The sequence below is a fragment of the Sebastes umbrosus genome, chromosome 24, assembly GCF_015220745.1.
Source record: "Sebastes umbrosus isolate fSebUmb1 chromosome 24, fSebUmb1.pri, whole genome shotgun sequence".
Classification (NCBI taxonomy): Eukaryota; Metazoa; Chordata; class Actinopteri; order Perciformes; family Sebastidae; genus Sebastes; species Sebastes umbrosus.
Window position 1 is genome coordinate 14,148,645 of NC_051292.1, and position 17,955 is coordinate 14,166,599.

Sequence of the window (17,955 nt, forward strand, 5' to 3'; positions counted from 1 at the left end):
TCCCCGTCAGAAAGGGCTGTCTGACGGCGAGGTAAAGCAGCTGTGGACGGGAGCAGCAGAAAAACGTATTTTAGCCACCTAAATAAAATGTATATATAAATATTTGTTTAAGTGTACACTATATTCGAATATTTTCTCTGCTTTACCTCGCCATCAGACAGCCCTGTCTGACGGGGAACTGAAGCCGTTATATCACTGTCTTCAAAGCCACCAGACTCCATTCACAAAAACAGTAATTTTACCTCTCAGAACACAGGAGTTGCTGGTCTACCGCTGCATCCATCGGTTAGTTAGTTTGTGTTATTGTGTGACTTTCTGATCTGAACTAACGTGGCGTCCACAGCAGTACATCGCTTAGCTTCATGCAGGTACTCCTGTCTGCTTCTCCTAACTGGGAGCACGCTGACCGCCATCTAAGTTACTGTATTAATACACTGACTATAAGGATGTATATAGACTGTACATGTAGCAGTGTCATCATGTAGAAACCTACGTCAGGTCACGTGGGAGAACATTTTTAGAAGGTCTTGAAGGGAAAACAGCATTTTGACTCTAAAACTTACGTACGTAGAGTTCAGATTTGAATACATAAGGAACACCTACTGGGAAGATTACAGAATGATATAAAACAAAGTTATGCCATGCCAATGCCATGATTTAGTTGATTGTGTGTTTGTATATAACATTTATACTAAATGTATTTACTAAGTGAAGTTTAACACACTGTTGGTGACACAAAGAGAATGAATTAGTGCATTCTTCCTCTTCATATCTGTGACAGCTGTCAGTCACCCAGAACAGCTGTAATCTAAGAGGACTAATACAAACTTTAAACCACATTATTGACAGTAGCAGTAGTTTGTGTATGTAGAGCTACTGAAATGTCTTTGTCATCAGAGAATTTATCAAGGATTCATGTGATGTGAATAAAATCATCTTGGTATTTGCAGAGTTCAGTCCAGACAGAGAGCAGAGTCTCCAGTACCCAGCTGTCTGTCTATGAAGAGTGACCGGTCCATGTGGAATCCTCCATACTTCAGTAATGAACCTGGACCCTCAGACACAAAGTAAGAGACTGTTTCTACTGTGCACTGACCTGATGGATGATGATGCATTGAGGATGAAGACTAAATGTTCTGCTAACAGATTGATATTCCTGATGCAGAACTATTAGTGCAGATACTGTTTCAAACTAAGATGGATCTTAGTCTGGGTTTTAGAGACACAAACTACTGATTGTATTTCTGTAACAAAACACCTGAGAACCTCCATTTCACAATTTACACTTCAAGAAAATATTCATATTTCTGCCTGAACGTTGAAGTCACTGTAAAGATTTACAACTATTCAGAATCTGAAAGAATGTGCTTCAAATGTGTAATTCATTTTCTCACATTAGTCCTCAAAATACTGTGTTGGTTTGACTTCTCCTAAAATCAGCTGTTATGACAGCTTCTTTGAAGTGGGGTTGTACGTATACTCCCGTGTTCTGGGAAGTTAAATGACTGCTGTTGTGAATGGAGTCTGGTGTTTTTGAAGAGAGCGATATAACGGCTTCAGTTCCCTGTCAGAAAGGGCTGTCTGACGGCGAGGTAAAGCAGCTGTGGACGGGAGCAGCAGAAAAACTTATTTTAGCCATCTAAAAGAAACAAACAATCATTCGTTTAGATGTACACTATATTTAGAATATTTTCTCTGCTTTACCTCGCCATCAGACAGCCCTTTCTGACGGGAACTGAAGCCGTTATATCACTGTCTTCAAAGCCACCGGACTCCATTCACAAAAGCAGTAATGTTACCTCTCAGAACACAGGAGTTGCTGGTCTACCGCTGCATCCATCGGTTAGTTAGTTTGTGTTATTGTGTGACTTTCTAATCTGAGCTAACGTGGCGTCCACAGCAGTACATCGCTTAGCTTCATGCAGGTACTCCTGTCTGCTTCTCCTAACTGGGAGCACGCAGACCACCATCTAAGTTACTGTATTAATACACTGACTATAAGGATGTATATATACTGTATTAATACACTGACTATAAGGATGTATATATACTGTACATGTAGCAGTGTCATCATGTAGAAACCTACGTCAGGTCACGTGGGAGAAAGTTTTTAGAAGGTCTTGAAGGGAAAACAGCATTTTGACTTTAAAACTTACGTACGTAGAGTTCAGATTTGAATACATAAAGAACACCACTGGGAAGATATAGAATGATATAAAACAAAGTTATGCCATGCCAATGCCATGATTTAGATGATTGTGTGTTTGTATATAACATTTATACTAAATGTATTTACTAAGTGAAGTTTAACACACTGTTGGTGACACAAAGAGAATGAATTAGTGCATTCTTCCTCTTCATATCTGTGACAGCTGTCAGTCACCCAGAACAGCTGTAATCTAAGAGGACTAATACAAACTTTAAACCACATTATTGACAGTAGCAGTAGTTTGTGTATTTAGAAACTGAAATGTCTTTGTCATCAGAGAATTTATCAAGGATTCATGTGATGTGAATAAAATCATCTTGGTGTTTGCAGAGTTCAGTCCAGACAGAGAGCAGAGTCTCCAGTACCCAGCTGTCTGTCTATGAAGAGTGACCGGTCCATGAGGACTCCTCCATACTTCAGTAATGAACCTGGACCCTCAGACACAAAGTAAGAGACTGTTTCTACTGTAAGCTGACCTGATGGATGATGATGCATTGAGGATGAAGACTAAATGTTCTGCTAACAGATTTATATTCCTGATGCAGAACTATTAGTGCAGATACTGTTTCAAACTAAGATGGATCTTAGTCTGGGTTTTAGAGCCACAAACTACTGATTGTATTTCTGTAACAAAACACCTGAGAACCTCCATTTCACAATTTACACTTCAAGAAAATATTCATATTTCTGCCTGAACGTTGAAGTCACTGTAAAGATTTACAACTATTCAAAATGTGAAAGAATGTGCTTCAAATGTGTAATTCATTTTCTCACATTTGTCCTCAAAATACTGTGTTGGTTTGACTTCTCCTAAAATCAGCTGTTATGACAGCTTCTTTGAAGTGGGGTTGTACGTATACTCCCGTGTTCTGGGAAGTAAAATTACTGCTTTTGTGAATGGAGTCTGATGGCTTTGAAGAGAGCGATATAACAGCTTCAGTTCCCCGTCAGAAAGGGCTGTCTGATGGAGAGGTAAAGCAGCTGTGGACGGGAGCAGCAGAAAAACGTATTATAGCCACCTAAAAAAAAAAAAATATATATATATATATATATATTTGTTTAAAGGGACTATTTGTAACTTTGTACGCGCATAAATGTAGCGGGCCGTCACACATGCGCGCTCGCATATGCGCGTTCGCGTGTAGCCGCTGTACCCTCCTCCTCTGCCTGCTCGCCTTCACTCAGACAGCTCAGCTCGCTCCACCTCTAGACGTGAACGCGCGCTCACTCCACACTGCAGAAGAGTTAGTTTAGCTCTGAGAATATCTAGTGAATGTACAGGGGACGTTTGTGCAGAAATAACTGCTGCAGCTCCTCCAGACCAACAGAGGTTTTCCGTGTCTTGTGAAGTGACGGAGCTCTTCAGAGAGTTACGTTGTCTTCTCGTTACCGACCGGGTACCGGTGTCTCCTCTGCTCTCTCCGGCTGCGGGAGGAGAGAGCAGGGAGACACGCTGCAGAGCCCCGCTGCCTCAGCCTGCACTTAGGCAGGAAAAGCCAACACTAGGATCAGATCTAAATCATGTTCATGGAGAGACCTTCGTCTGGTCAGCTAACATTACTGCCAAGCAGCTGAAATATAGAGTGATATTGTGGTTTTAGCTGACTTGTGTGGCCTCACTGTTTTGAGTGATGCTCGTTCAGGTATATTGAGAGCGAGCAAGCGCGAGCCCGACGCTGACTTTCGTTGATTTCACGGCCACAGGTGTCGCTGTTAAGAAGCATTTCTGAAAGTTACAAATAGTCCCTTTAAGTGTACGCTATATTTAGAATATTTTCTCTGCTTTACCTCGCCATCAGACAGCCCTTTTTGACGGGGAACTGAAGCCGTTATATCACTGTCTTCAAAGCCACCAGACTCCATTCACAAAACCAGTAATTTTCCCTCTCAGAACACAGGAGTAGCTGGTCTACCGCTGCATCCATCGGTTAGTTAGTTTGTGTTATTGTGTGACTTTCTGATCTGAACTAACGTGGCGTCCACAGCAGTACATCGCTTAGCTTCCTGATGGTACTCCTGTCTGCTTCTCCTGACTGGGAGCACGCTGACCATCATCTAAGTTACTGTATTAATACACTGACTATAAGGATGTATATATACTGTACATGTAGCAGCATCATCATCTAAGTTACTGTATTAATACACTGACTATAAGGATGTACACTCACTGGCCACTTTATTAGGTACACCTGTGCAATCTATTGCAATTCAATGCAACAGCTCTGCCATCAATTTATACCTTTTTGTTGACATTGTCAGAAATCTGTTTATTATTGAGGTTGTAGTTTGCAGTGGAGTTGTACTGGACTACATTGTATTAAGTGGTGTTTCTAATTTTTTGTCCTCCTTATTTATGAGGGCTGCCCCTATCTTAGTAGATTAGTTGACTAATCGGTCGTTTTGGTCTTAGTCGACTGAGATTTCTTTAGTCGATTAGCCGTTTTTTGTGCTTTTTTTCATGCAGAATGACTTATTTCCAAGAAACTTATGAGCACATCTCTGACAAACACGAGATTTAAAGTGTGTGATTCTTTGTGGAGAAACTCAGTCTTACTGATCTCTCGATTAAATTAATCGATTAGTTGACAAAGAATTTCTTTGGTCGAGGACAGCCCTAACCACTATCTATGACCTCAGTGCTAAACATATAATTGAATTAACACCTCTATGACAGTGAACAAAAACTGAACATTATAGGCATCATAAAAGTTAACTTTATGACAGGATTGTAGCCTACTAGATTGTACAGATGTACCTAATAAAGTGGCCACTGAGTGTATATATACTGTACATGTAGCAGTGTCATCATGTAGAAACCTACGTCAGGTCACGTGGGAGAAAGTTTTTAGAAGGGCTTGAAGGGAAAACAGCATTTTGACTCTAAAACTTACGTACGTAGAGTTCAGATTTGAATACATAAGGAACACCACTGGGAAGTTACAGAATGATATAAAACAAAGTTATGCCATGCCAATGCCATGATTTAGCTGATTGTGTGTTTGTATATAACATTTATACTAAATGTATTTACTAAGTGAAGTTTAACACACTGTTGGTGACACAAAGAGAATGAATTAGTGCATTCTTCCTCTTCGTATCTGTGACAGCTGTCAGTCACCCAGAACAGCTGTAATCTAAGAGGACTAATACAAACTTTAAACCACATTATTGACAGTAGCAGTAGTTTGTGTGTTTAGAAACTGAAATGTCTTTGTCATCAGAGAATTTATCAAGGATTCATGTGATGTGAATAAACTCATCTTGGTGTTTGCAGAGTTCAGTACGGACAGAGAGCAGAGTCTCCAGTACCCAGCTGTCTGTCTATGAAGAGTGACCGGTCCATGTGGAATCCTCCATACTTCAGTAATGAACCTGGACTCTCAGACACAAAGTAAGAGACTGTTTCTACTGTGCACTGACCTGATGGATGATGATGCATTGAGGATGAAGACTAAATGTTCTGCTAACAGATTTATATTCCTGATGCAGAACTATTAGTGCAGATACTGTTTCAAACTAAGATGGATCTTAGTCTGGGTTTTAGAGCCACAAACTACTGATTGTATTTCTGTAACAAAACACCTGAGAACCTCCATTTCACAATTTACACTTCAAGAAAAATATTCATGTTTCTGCCTGAACGTTGAAGTCGCTGTAAAGATTTACAACTATTCAAAATGTGAAAGAATGTGCTTCAAATGTGTAATTCATTTTCTCACATTTGTCCTCAAAATACTGTGTTGGTTTGACTTCTCCTAAAATCAGCTGTTATGACAGCTTCTTTGAAGTGGGGTTGTACGTATACTCCCGTGTTCTGGGAAGTTAAATGACTGCTGTTGTGAATGGAGTCTGGTGTTTTTGAAGAGAGCGATATAACGGCTTCAGTTCCCCGTCAGAAAGGGCTGTCTGACGGCGAGGTAAAGCAGCTGTGGACGGAAGCAGCAGAAAAACTTATTTTAGCCATCTAAAAGAAACAAACAATCATTCGTTTAGATGTACACTATATTTAGAATATTTTCTCTGCTTTACCTCGCCATCAGACAGCCCTTTCTGACGGGAACTGAAGCCGTTATATCACTGTCTTCAAAGCCACCGGACTCCATTCACAAAAGCAGTAATGTTACCTCTCAGAACACAGGAGTAGCTGGTCTACCGCTGCATCCATCGGTTAGTTAGTTTGTGTTATTGTGTGACTTTCTAATCTGAGCTAACGTGGCGTCCACAGCAGTACATCGCTTAGCTTCATGCAGGTACTCCTGTCTGCTTCTACTAACTGGGAGCACGCCGACCACCATCTAAGTTACTGTATTAATACACTGACTATAAGGATGTTTATATACTGTATTAATACACTGACTATAAGGATGTATATAGACTGTATTAATACACTGACTATAAGGATGTATATATACTGTACATGTAGCAGTGTCATCATGTAGAAACCTACGTCAGGTCACGTGGGAGAAAGTTTTTAGAAGGGCTTGAAGGGAAAACAGCATTTTGATGCTAAAACATAGGTACGTAGAGTTCAGATTTGAATACATAAGGAACACCACTGGGAAGATACAGAATAATATAAAACAAAGTTATGCCATGCAAATGCCAAAATGCCATGATTTAGTTGATTGTGTGTTTGTATATAACATTTATACTAAATGTATTTACTAAGTGAAGTTTAACACACTGTTGGTGACACAAAGAGAATGAATTTGTGCATTCTTCCTCTTCGTATCTGTGACAGCTGTCAGTCACCCAGAACAGCTGTAATCTAAGAGGACCAATACAAACTTTAAACCACATTATTGACAGTAGCAGTAGTTTGTGTATTTAGAAACTGAAATGTCTTTGTCATCAGAGAATTTATCAAGGATTCATGTGATGTGAATAAACTCATCTTGGTGTTTGCAGAGTTCAGTACGGACAGAGAGCAGAGTCTCCAGTACCCAGCTGTCTGTCTATGAAGAGTGACCGGTCCATGTGGAATCCTCCATACTTCAGTAATGAACCTGGACCCTCAGACACAAAGTAAGAGACTGTTTCTACTGTGCACTGACCTGATGGATGATGATGCATTGAGGATGAAGACTAAATGTTCTGCTAACAGATTTATATTCCTGATGCAGAACTATTAGTGCAGATACTGTTTCAAACTAAGATGGATCTTAGTCTGGGTTTTAGAGCCACAAACTACTGATTGTATTTCTGTAACAAAACACCTGAGAACCTCCATTTCACAATTTACACTTCAAGAAAATATTCATGTTTCTGCCTGAACGTTGAAGTCGCTGTAAAGATTTACAACTATTCAAAATGTGAAAGAATGTGTTTCAAATGTGTAATTCATTTTCTCACATTTGTCCTCAAAATACTGTGTTGGTTTGACTTCTCCTAAAATCAGCTGTTATGACAGCTTCTTTGAAGTGGGGTTGTACGTATACTCCCGTGTTCTGGAAAGTTAAATGACTGCTGTTGTGAATGGAGTCTGGTGTTTTTGAAGAGAGCGATATAACGGCTTCAGTTCCCCGTCAGAAAGGGCTGTCTGACGGCGAGGTAAAGCAGCTGTGGACGGGAGCAGCAGAAAAACGTATTTTAGCCACCTAAATAAAATGTATATATAAATATTTGTTTAAGTGTACACTATATTCGAATATTTTCTCTGCTTTACCTCGCCATCAGACAGCCCTTTCTGACGGGAACTGAAGCCGTTATATCACTGTCTTCAAAGCCACCAGACTCCATTCACAAAAGCAGTAATGTTACCTCTCAGAACACAGGAGTTGCTGGTCTACCGCTGCATCCATCGGTTAGTTAGTTTGTGTTATTGTGTGACTTTCTGATCTGAACTAACGTGGCGTCCACAGCAGTACATCGCTTAGCTTCATGCAGGTACTCCTGTCTGCTTCTCCTAACTGGGAGCACGCTGACCGCCATCTAAGTTACTGTATTAATACACTGACTATAAGGATGTATATAGACTGTACATGTAGCAGTGTCATCATGTAGAAACCTACGTCAGGTCACGTGGGAGAACATTTTTAGAAGGTCTTGAAGGGAAAACAGTATTTTGACTTTAAAACTTACGTACGTAGAGTTCAGATTTGAATACATAAAGAACACCACTGGGAAGATATAGAATGATATAAAACAAAGTTATGCCATGCCAATGCCATGATTTAGATGATTGTGTGTTTGTATATAACATTTCTACTAAAATGTATTTACTAACTGAAGTTTAACACACTGTTGGTGACACAAAGAGAATGAATTAGTGCATTCTTCCTCTTCGTATCTGTGACAGCTGTCAGTCACCCAGAACAGCTGTAATCTAAGAGGACTAATACAAACTTTAAACCACATTATTGACAGTAGCAGTAGTTTGTGTATGTAGAGCTACTGAAATGTCTTTGTCATCAGAGAATTTATCAAGGATTCATGTGATGTGAATAAACTCATCTTGGTGTTTGCAGAGTTCAGTCCAGACAGAGAGCAGAGTCTCCAGTACCCAGCTGTCTGTCTATGAAGAGTGACTGGTCCATGTGGAATCCTCTGAACTTCAGTAATGAACCTGGACCCTCAGACACAAAGTAAGAGACTGTTTCTACTGTGCACTGACCTGATGGATGATGATGCATTGAGGATGAAGACTAAATGTTCTGCTAACAGATTTATATTCCTGATGCAGAACTATTAGTGCAGATACTGTTTCAAACTAAGATGGATCTTAGTCTGGGTTTTAGAGCCACAAACTACTGATTGTATTTCTGTAACAAAACACCTGAGAACCTCCATTTCACAATTTACACTTCAAGAAAATATTCATATTTCTGCCTGAACGTTGAAGTCACTGTAAAGATTTACAACTATTCAGAATCTGAAAGAATGTGCTTCAAATGTGTAATTCATTTTCTCACATTAGTCCTCAAAATACTGTGTTGGTTTGACTTCTCCTAAAATCAGCTGTTATGACAGCTTCTTTGAAGTGGGGTTGTACGTATACTCCCGTGTTCTGGAAAGTTAAATGACTGCTGTTGTGAATGGAGTCTGGTGTTTTGAAGAGAGCGATATAACGGCTTCAGTTCCCCGTCAGAAAGGGCTGTCTGACGGCGAGGTAAAGCAGCTGTGGACGGGAGCAGCAGAAAAACTTATTTTAGCCATCTAAAAGAAACAAACAATCATTCGTTTAGATGTACACTATATTTAGAATATTTTCTCTGCTTTACCTCGCCATCAGACAGCCCTTTCTGACGGGAACTGAAGCCGTTATATCACTGTCTTCAAAGCCACCGGACTCCATTCACAAAAGCAGTAATGTTACCTCTCAGAACACAGGAGTTGCTGGTCTACCTGCTGCATCCATCGGTTAGTTAGTTTGTGTTATTGTGTGACTTTCTAATCTGAGCTAACGTGGCGTCCACAGCAGTACATCGCTTAGCTTCATGCAGGTACTCCTGTCTGCTTCTACTAACTGGGAGCACGCCGACCACCATCTAAGTTACTGTATTAATACACTGACTATAAGGATGTTTATATACTGTATTAATACACTGACTATAAGGATGTATATATACTGTACATGTAGCAGTGTCATCATGTAGAAACCTACGTCAGGTCACGTGGGAGAAAGTTTTTAGAAGGTCTTGAAGGGAAAACAGCATTTTGACTCTAAAACTTACGTACGTAGAGTTCAGATTTGAATACATAAGGAACACCTCTGGGAAGTTACAGAATGATATAAAACAAAGTTATGCCATGCCAATGCCATGATTTAGTTGATTGTGTGTTTGTATATAACATTTATACTAAATGTATTTACTAAGTGAAGTTTAACACACTGTTGGTGACACAAAGAGAATGAATTAGTGCATTCTTCCTCTTCGTATCTGTGACAGCTGTCAGTCACCCAGAACAGCTGTAATCTAAGAGGACTAATACAAACTTTAAACCACATTATTGACAGTAGCAGTAGTTTGTGTGTTTAGAAACTGAAATGTCTTTGTCATCAGAGAATTTATCAAGGATTCATGTGATGTGAATAAACTCATCTTGGTGTTTGCAGAGTTCAGTCCAGACAGAGAGCAGAGTCTCCAGTACCCAGCTGTCTGTCTATGAAGAGTGACCGGTCCATGTTTACTCCTCCATTCTTCAGTAATGAACCTGGACCCTCAGACACAAAGTAAGAGACTGTTTCTACTGTAAGCTGACCTGATGGATGATGATGTATTGAGGATGAAGACTAAATGTTCTGCTAACAGATTTATATTCCTGATGCAGAACTATTAGTGCAGATACTGTTTCAAACTAAGATGGATCTTAGTCTGGGTTTTAGAGCCACAAACTACTGATTGTATTTCTGTAACAAAACACCTGAGAACCTCCATTTCACAATTTACACTTCAAGAAAATATTCATATTTCTGCCTGAACGTTGAAGTCACTGTAAAGATTTACAACTATTCAAAATGTGAAAGAATGTGCTTCAAATGTGTAATTCATTTTCTCACATTTGTCCTCAAAATACTGTGTTGGTTTGACTTCTCCTAAAATCAGCTGTTATGACAGCTTCTTTGAAGTGGGGTTGTACGTATACTCCCGTGTTCTGGGAAGTAGAATTACTGCTTTTGTGAATGGAGTCTGGTGGCTTTGAAGAGAGCGATATAACAGCTTCAGTTCCCCGTCAGAAAGGGCTGTCTGATGGAGAGGTAAAGCAGCTGTGGACGGGAGCAGCAGAAAAACGTATTATAGCCACCTAAAAAAAAAAAAATATATATATATCTATATATATTTGTTTAAAGGGACTATTTGTAACTTTGTACGCGCATAAATGTAGCGGGCCGTCACACATGCGCGCTCGCATATGCGCGTTCGCGTGTAGCCGCTGTACCCTCCTCCTCTGCCTGCTCGCCTTCACTCAGACAGCTCAGCTCGCTCCACCTCTAGACGTGAACGCGCGCTCACTCCACACTGCAGAAGAGTTAGTTTAGCTCTGAGAATATCTAGTGAATGTACAGGGGACGTTTGTGCAGAAATAACTGCTGCAGCTCCTCCAGACCAACAGAGGTTTTCCCGTGTCTTGTGAAGTGACGGAGCTCTTCAGAGAGTTACGTTGTCTTCTCGTTACCGACCGGGTACCGGTGTCTCCTCTGCTCTCTCCGGCTGCGGGAGGAGAGAGCAGGGAGACACGCTGCAGAGCCCCGCTGCCTCAGCCTGCACTTAGGCAGGAAAAGCCAACACTAGGATCAGATCTAAATCATGTTCATGGAGAGACCTTCGTCTGGTCAGCTAACATTACTGCCAAGCAGCTGAAATATAGAGTGATATTGTGGTTTTAGCTGACTTGTGTGGCCTCACTGTTTTGAGTGATGCTCGTTCAGGTATATTGAGAGCGATCAAGCGCGAGCCCGACGCTGACTTTCGTTGATTTCACGGCCACAGGTGTCGCTGTTAAGAAGCATTTCTGAAAGTTACAAATAGTCCCTTTAAGTGTACGCTATATTTAGAATATTTTCTCTGCTTTACCTCGCCATCAGACAGCCCTTTTTGACGGGGAACTGAAGCCGTTATATCACTGTCTTCAAAGCCACCAGACTCCATTCACAAAACCAGTCATTTTCCCTCTCAGAACACATGAGTAGCTGGTCTACTGCTGCATCCATCGGTTAGTTAGTTTGTGTTATTGTGTGACTTTCTGATCTGAACTAACGTAGCGTCCACAGCAGTACATCGCTTAGCTTCCTGATGGTACTCCTGTCTGCTTCTCCTGACTGGGAGCACGCTGACCACCATCTAAGTTACTGTATTAATACACTGACTATAAGGATGTATATATACTGTACATGTAGCAGCATCATCATCTAAGTTACTGTATTAATACACTGACTATAAGGATGTACACTCACTGGCCACTTTATTAGGTACACCTGTGCAATCTATTGCAATTCAATGCAACAGCTCTGCCATCAATTTATACCTTTTTTGTTGACATTGTCAGAAATCTGTTTATTATTGAGGTTGTAGTTTGCAGTGGAGTTGTACTGGACTACATTGTATTAAGTGGTGTTTCTAATTTTTTGTCCTCCTTATTTATGAGGGCTGCCCCTATCTTAGTAGATTAGTTGACTAATCGGTCGTTTTGGTCTTCGTCGACTGAGATTTCTTTAGTCGATTAGCTGTTTTTTTGTGCTTTTTTTCATGCAGAATGACTTATTTCCAAGAAACTTATGAGCACATCTCTGACAAACACGAGATTTAAAGTGTGTGATTCTTTGTGGAGAAACTCAGTCTTACTGATCTCTCGATTAAATTAATCGATTAGTTGACAAAGAATTTCTTTGGTCGAGGACAGCCCTAACCACTATCTATGACCTCAGTGCTAAACATATAATTGAATTAACACCTCTATGACAGTGAACAAAAACTGAGCATTATAGGCATCATAAAAGTTAACTTTATGACAGGATTGTAGCCTACTAGATTGTACAGGTGTACCTAATAAAGTGGCCACTGAGTGTATATATACTGTACATGTAGCAGTGTCATCATGTAGAAACCTACGTCAGGTCACGTGGGAGAAAGTTTTTAGAAGGGCTTGAAGGGAAAACAGCATTTTGACTCTAAAACTTACGTACGTAGAGTTCAGATTTGAATACATAAGGAACACCTCTGGGAAGTTACAGAATGATATAAAACAAAGTTATGCCATGCCAATGCCATGATTTAGCTGATTGTGTGTTTGTATATAACATTTATACTAAATGTATTTACTAAGTGAAGTTTAACACACTGTTGGTGACACAAAGAGAATGAATTAGTGCATTCTTCCTCTTCGTATCTGTGACAGCTGTCAGTCACCCAGAACAGCTGTAATCTAAGAGGACTAATACAAACTTTAAACCACATTATTGACAGTAGCAGTAGTTTGTGTGTTTAGAAACTGAAATGTCTTTGTCATCAGAGAATTTATCAAGGATTCATGTGATGTGAATAAACTCATCTTGGTGTTTGCAGAGTTCAGTACGGACAGAGAGCAGAGTCTCCAGTACCCAGCTGTCTGTCTATGAAGAGTGACCGGTCCAATGTGGAATCCTCCATACTTCAGTAATGAACCTGGACTCTCAGACACAAAGTAAGAGACTGTTTCTACTGTAGCACTGACCTGATGGATGATGATGCATTGAGGATGAAGACTAAATGTTCTGCTAACAGATTTATATTCCTGATGCAGAACTATTAGTGCAGATACTGTTTCAAACTAAGATGGATCTTAGTCTGGGTTTTAGAGCCACAAACTACTGATTGTATTTCTGTAACAAAACACCTGAGAACCTCCATTTCACAATTTACACTTCAAGAAAATATTCATAGTTTCTGCCTGAACGTTGAAGTCGCTGTAAAGATTTACAACTATTCAAAATGTGAAAGAATGTGCTTTCAAATGTGTAATTCATTTTCTCACATTTGTCCTCAAAGTACTGTGTTGGTTTGACTTCTCCTAAAATCAGCTGTTATGACAGCTTCTTTGAAGTGGGGTTGTACGTATACTCCCGTGTTCTGGAAAGTTAAATGACTGCTGTTGTGAATGGAGTCTGGTGTTTTGAAGAGAGCGATATAACGGCTTCAGTTCCCCGTCAGAAAGGGCTGTCTGACGGCGAGGTAAAGCAGCTGTGGACGGGAGCAGCAGAAAAACGTATTTTAGCCACCTAAATAAAATGTATATATAAATATTTGTTTAAGTGTACACTATATTCGAATATTTTCTCTGCTTTACCTCGCCATCAGACAGCCCTTTCTGACGGGAACTGAAGCCGTTATATCACTGTCTTCAAAGCCACCAGACTCCATTCACAAAAGCAGTAATGTTACCTCTCAGAACACAGGAGTTAGCTGGTCTACCGCTGCATCCATCGGTTAGTTAGTTTGTGTTATTGTGTGACTTTCTGATCTGAACTAACGTGGCGTCCACAGCAGTACATCACTTAGCTTCCTGCCGGTACTCCTGTTTGCTTCTCCTGACTGGGAGCACACTGACCGCCATCTAAGTTACTGTATTAATACACTGACTATAAGGATGTTTATATACTGTACATGTAGCAGTGTCATCATGTAGAAACCTACGTCAGGTCACGTGGGAGAACGTTTTTAGAAGGTCTTGAAGGGAAAACAGCATTTTGACTCTAAAACATTACGTACGTAGAGTTCAGATTTGAATACATAAGGAACACCACTGGGAAGATTACAGAATGATATAAAACAAAGTTATGCCATGCCAATGCCATGATTTAGTTGATTGTGTGTTTGTATATTACATTTCTACTAAATGTATTTACTAAGTGAAGTTTAACACACTGTTGGTGACACAAAGAGAATGAATTAGTGCATTCTTCCTCTTCGTATCTGTGACAGCTGTCAGTCACCCAGAACAGCTGTAATCTAAGAGGACTAATACAAACTTTAAACCACATTATTGACAGTAGCAGTAGTTTGTGTATGTAGAGCTACTGAAATGTCTTTGTCATCAGAGAATTTATCAAGGATTCATGTGATGTGAATAAAATCATCTTGGTGTTTGCAGAGTTCAGTCCAGACAGAGAGCAGAGTCTCCAGTACCCAGCTGTCTGTCTATGAAGAGTGACTGGTCCATGATTACTCCTGTGAACTTCAGTAATGAACCTGGACCCTCAGACACAAAGTAAGAGACTGTTTCTACTGTGCACTGACCTGATGGATGATGATGCATTGAGGATGAAGACTAAATGTTCTGCTAACAGATTTATATTCCTGATGCAGAACTATTAGTGCAGATACTGTTTCAAACTAAGATGGATCTTAGTCTGGGTTTTAGAGCCACAAACTACTGATTGTATTTCTGTAACAAAACACCTGAGAACCTCCATTTCACAATTTACACTTCAAGAAAATATTCATATTTCTGCCTGAACGTTGAAGTCACTGTAAAGATTTACAACTATTCAGAATCTGAAAGAATGTGCTTCAAATGTGTAATTCATTTTCTCACATTAGTCCCCAAAATACTGTGTTGGTTTGACTTCTCCTAAAATCAGCTGTTATGACAGCTTCTTTGAAGTGGGGTTGTACGTATACTCCCGTGTTCTGGGAAGTTAAATGACTGCTGTTGTGAATGGAGTCTGGTGTTTTTGAAGAGAGCGATATAACGGCTTCAGTTCCCCGTCAGAAAGGGCTGTCTGACGGCGAGGTAAAGCAGCTGTGGACGGGAGCAGCAGAAAAACTTATTTTAGCCATCTAAAAGAAACAAACAATCATTCGTTTAGATGTACACTATATTTAGAATATTTTCTCTGCTTTACCTCGCCATCAGACAGCCCTTTCTGACGGGGAACTGAAGCCGTTATATCACTGTCTTCAAAGCCACCAGACTCCATTCACAAAAGCAGTAATGTTACCTCTCAGAACACAGGAGTTGCTGGTCTACCGCTGCATCCATCGGTTAGTTAGTTTGTGTTATTGTGTGACTTTCTAATCTGAGCTAACGTGGCGTCCACAGCAGTACATCGCTTAGCTTCATGCAGGTACTCCTGTCTGCTTCTACTAACTGGGAGCACGCCGACCACCATCTAAGTTACTGTATTAATACACTGACTATAAGGATGTATAGATACTGTATTAATACACTGACTATAAGGATGTATATATACTGTACATGTAGCAGTGTCATCATGTAGAAACCTACGTCAGGTCACGTGGGAGAACGTTTTTAGAAGGTCTTGAAGGGAAAACAGCATTTTGACTCTAAAACTTACGTACGTAGAGTTCAGATTTGAATACATAAGGAACACCTCTGGGAAGTTACAGAATGATATAAAACAAAGTTATGCCATGCCAATGCCATGATTTAGTTGATTGTGTGTTTGTATATAACATTTATACTAAATGTATTTACTAAGTGAAGTTTAACACACTGTTGGTGACACAAAGAGAATGAATTAGTGCATTCTTCCTCTTCGTATCTGTGACAGCTGTCAGTCACCCAGAACAGCTGTAATCTAAGAGGACTAATACAAACTTTAAACCACATTATTGACAGTAGCAGTAGTTTGTGTATTTAGAAACTGAAATGTCTTTGTCATCAGAGAGTTTATCAAGGATTCATGTGATGTGAATAAAATCATCTTGGTGTTTGCAGAGTTCAGTCCAGACCGAGAGCAGAGTCTCCAGTACCCAGCTGTCTGTCTATGAAGAGTGACCGGTCCAAAGGTCGTCCTCTGAACTTCAGTAATGAACCTGGACCCTCAGACACAAAGTAAGAGACTGTTTCTACTGTAAGCTGACCTGATGGATGATGATGCATTGAGGATGAAGACTAAATGTTCTGCTAACAGATTTATATTCCTGATGCAGAACTATTAGTGCAGATACTGTTTCAAACTAAGATGGATCTTAGTCTGGGTTTTAGAGCCACAAACTACTGATTGTATTTCTGTAACAAAACACCTGAGAACCTCCATTTCACAATTTACACTTCAAGAAAATATTCATATTTCTGCCTGAACGTTGAAGTCACTGTAAAGATTTACAACTATTCAAAATGTGAAAGAATGTGCTTCAAATGTGTAATTCATTTTCTCACATTTGTCCTCAAAATACTGTGTTGGTTTGACTTCTCCTAAAATCAGCTGTTATGACAGCTTCTTTGAAGTGGGGTTGTACGTATACTCCCGTGTTCTGGGAAGTAGAATTACTGCTTTTGTGAATGGAGTCTGATGGCTTTGAAGAGAGCGATATAACAGCTTCAGTTCCCCGTCAGAAAGGGCTGTCTGATGGAGAGGTAAAGCAGCTGTGGACGGGAGCAGCAGAAAAACGTATTATAGCCACCTAAAAAAAAATATATATATATATATATATATATATTTGTTTAAAGGGACTATTTGTAACTTTGTACGCGCATAAATGTAGCGGGCCGTCACACATGCGCGCTCGCATATGCGCGTTCGCGTGTAGCCGCTGTACCCTCCTCCTCTGCCTGCTCGCCTTCACTCAGACAGCTCAGCTCGCTCCACCTCTAGACGTGAACGCGCGCTCACTCCACACTGCAGAAGAGTTAGTTTAGCTCTGAGAATATCTAGTGAATGTACAGGGGACGTTTGTGCAGAAATAACTGCTGCAGCTCCTCCAGACCAACAGAGGTTTTCCGTGTCTTGTGAAGTGACGGAGCTCTTCAGAGAGTTACGTTGTCTTCTCGTTACCGACCGGGTGCCGGTGTCTCCTCTGCTCTCTCCGGCTGCGGGCGGAGAGAGCAGAGGAGACACGCTGCAGAGCCCCGCTGCCTCAGCCTGCACTTAGGCAGGAAAAGCCAACACTAGGATCAGATCTAAATCATGTTCATGGAGAGACCTTCGTCTGGTCAGCTAACATTACTGCCAAGCAGCTGAAATATAGAGTGATATTGTGCTTTTAGCTGACGTGTGTCTCCTCACTGTTTTGAGTGATGCTCGTTCAGGTATATTGAGAGCGAGCAAGCGCGAGCCCGACGCTGACTTTCGTTGATTTCACGGCCACAGGTGTCGCTGTTAAGAAGCATTTCTGAAAGTTACAAATAGTCCCTTTAAGTGTACGCTATATTTAGAATATTTTCTCTGCTTTACCTCGCCATCAGACAGCCCTTTTTGACGGGGAACTGAAGCCGTTATATCACTGTCTTCAGAGCCACCAGACTCCATTCACAAAACCAGTCATTTTCCCTCTCAGAACACAGGAGTAGCTGGTCTACTGCTG

General features: G+C 40.5%; 1 protein-coding gene across 1 annotated transcript in view; it reads left to right on the forward strand.

Annotated features, from left to right (window-relative positions):
- The window catches only part of LOC119483778 (protein NLRC3-like), a 66,908-nt gene that overhangs the window by 2,167 nt on the left and 46,786 nt on the right, over nt 1-17,955 (forward strand). The window lies entirely within an intron of this gene.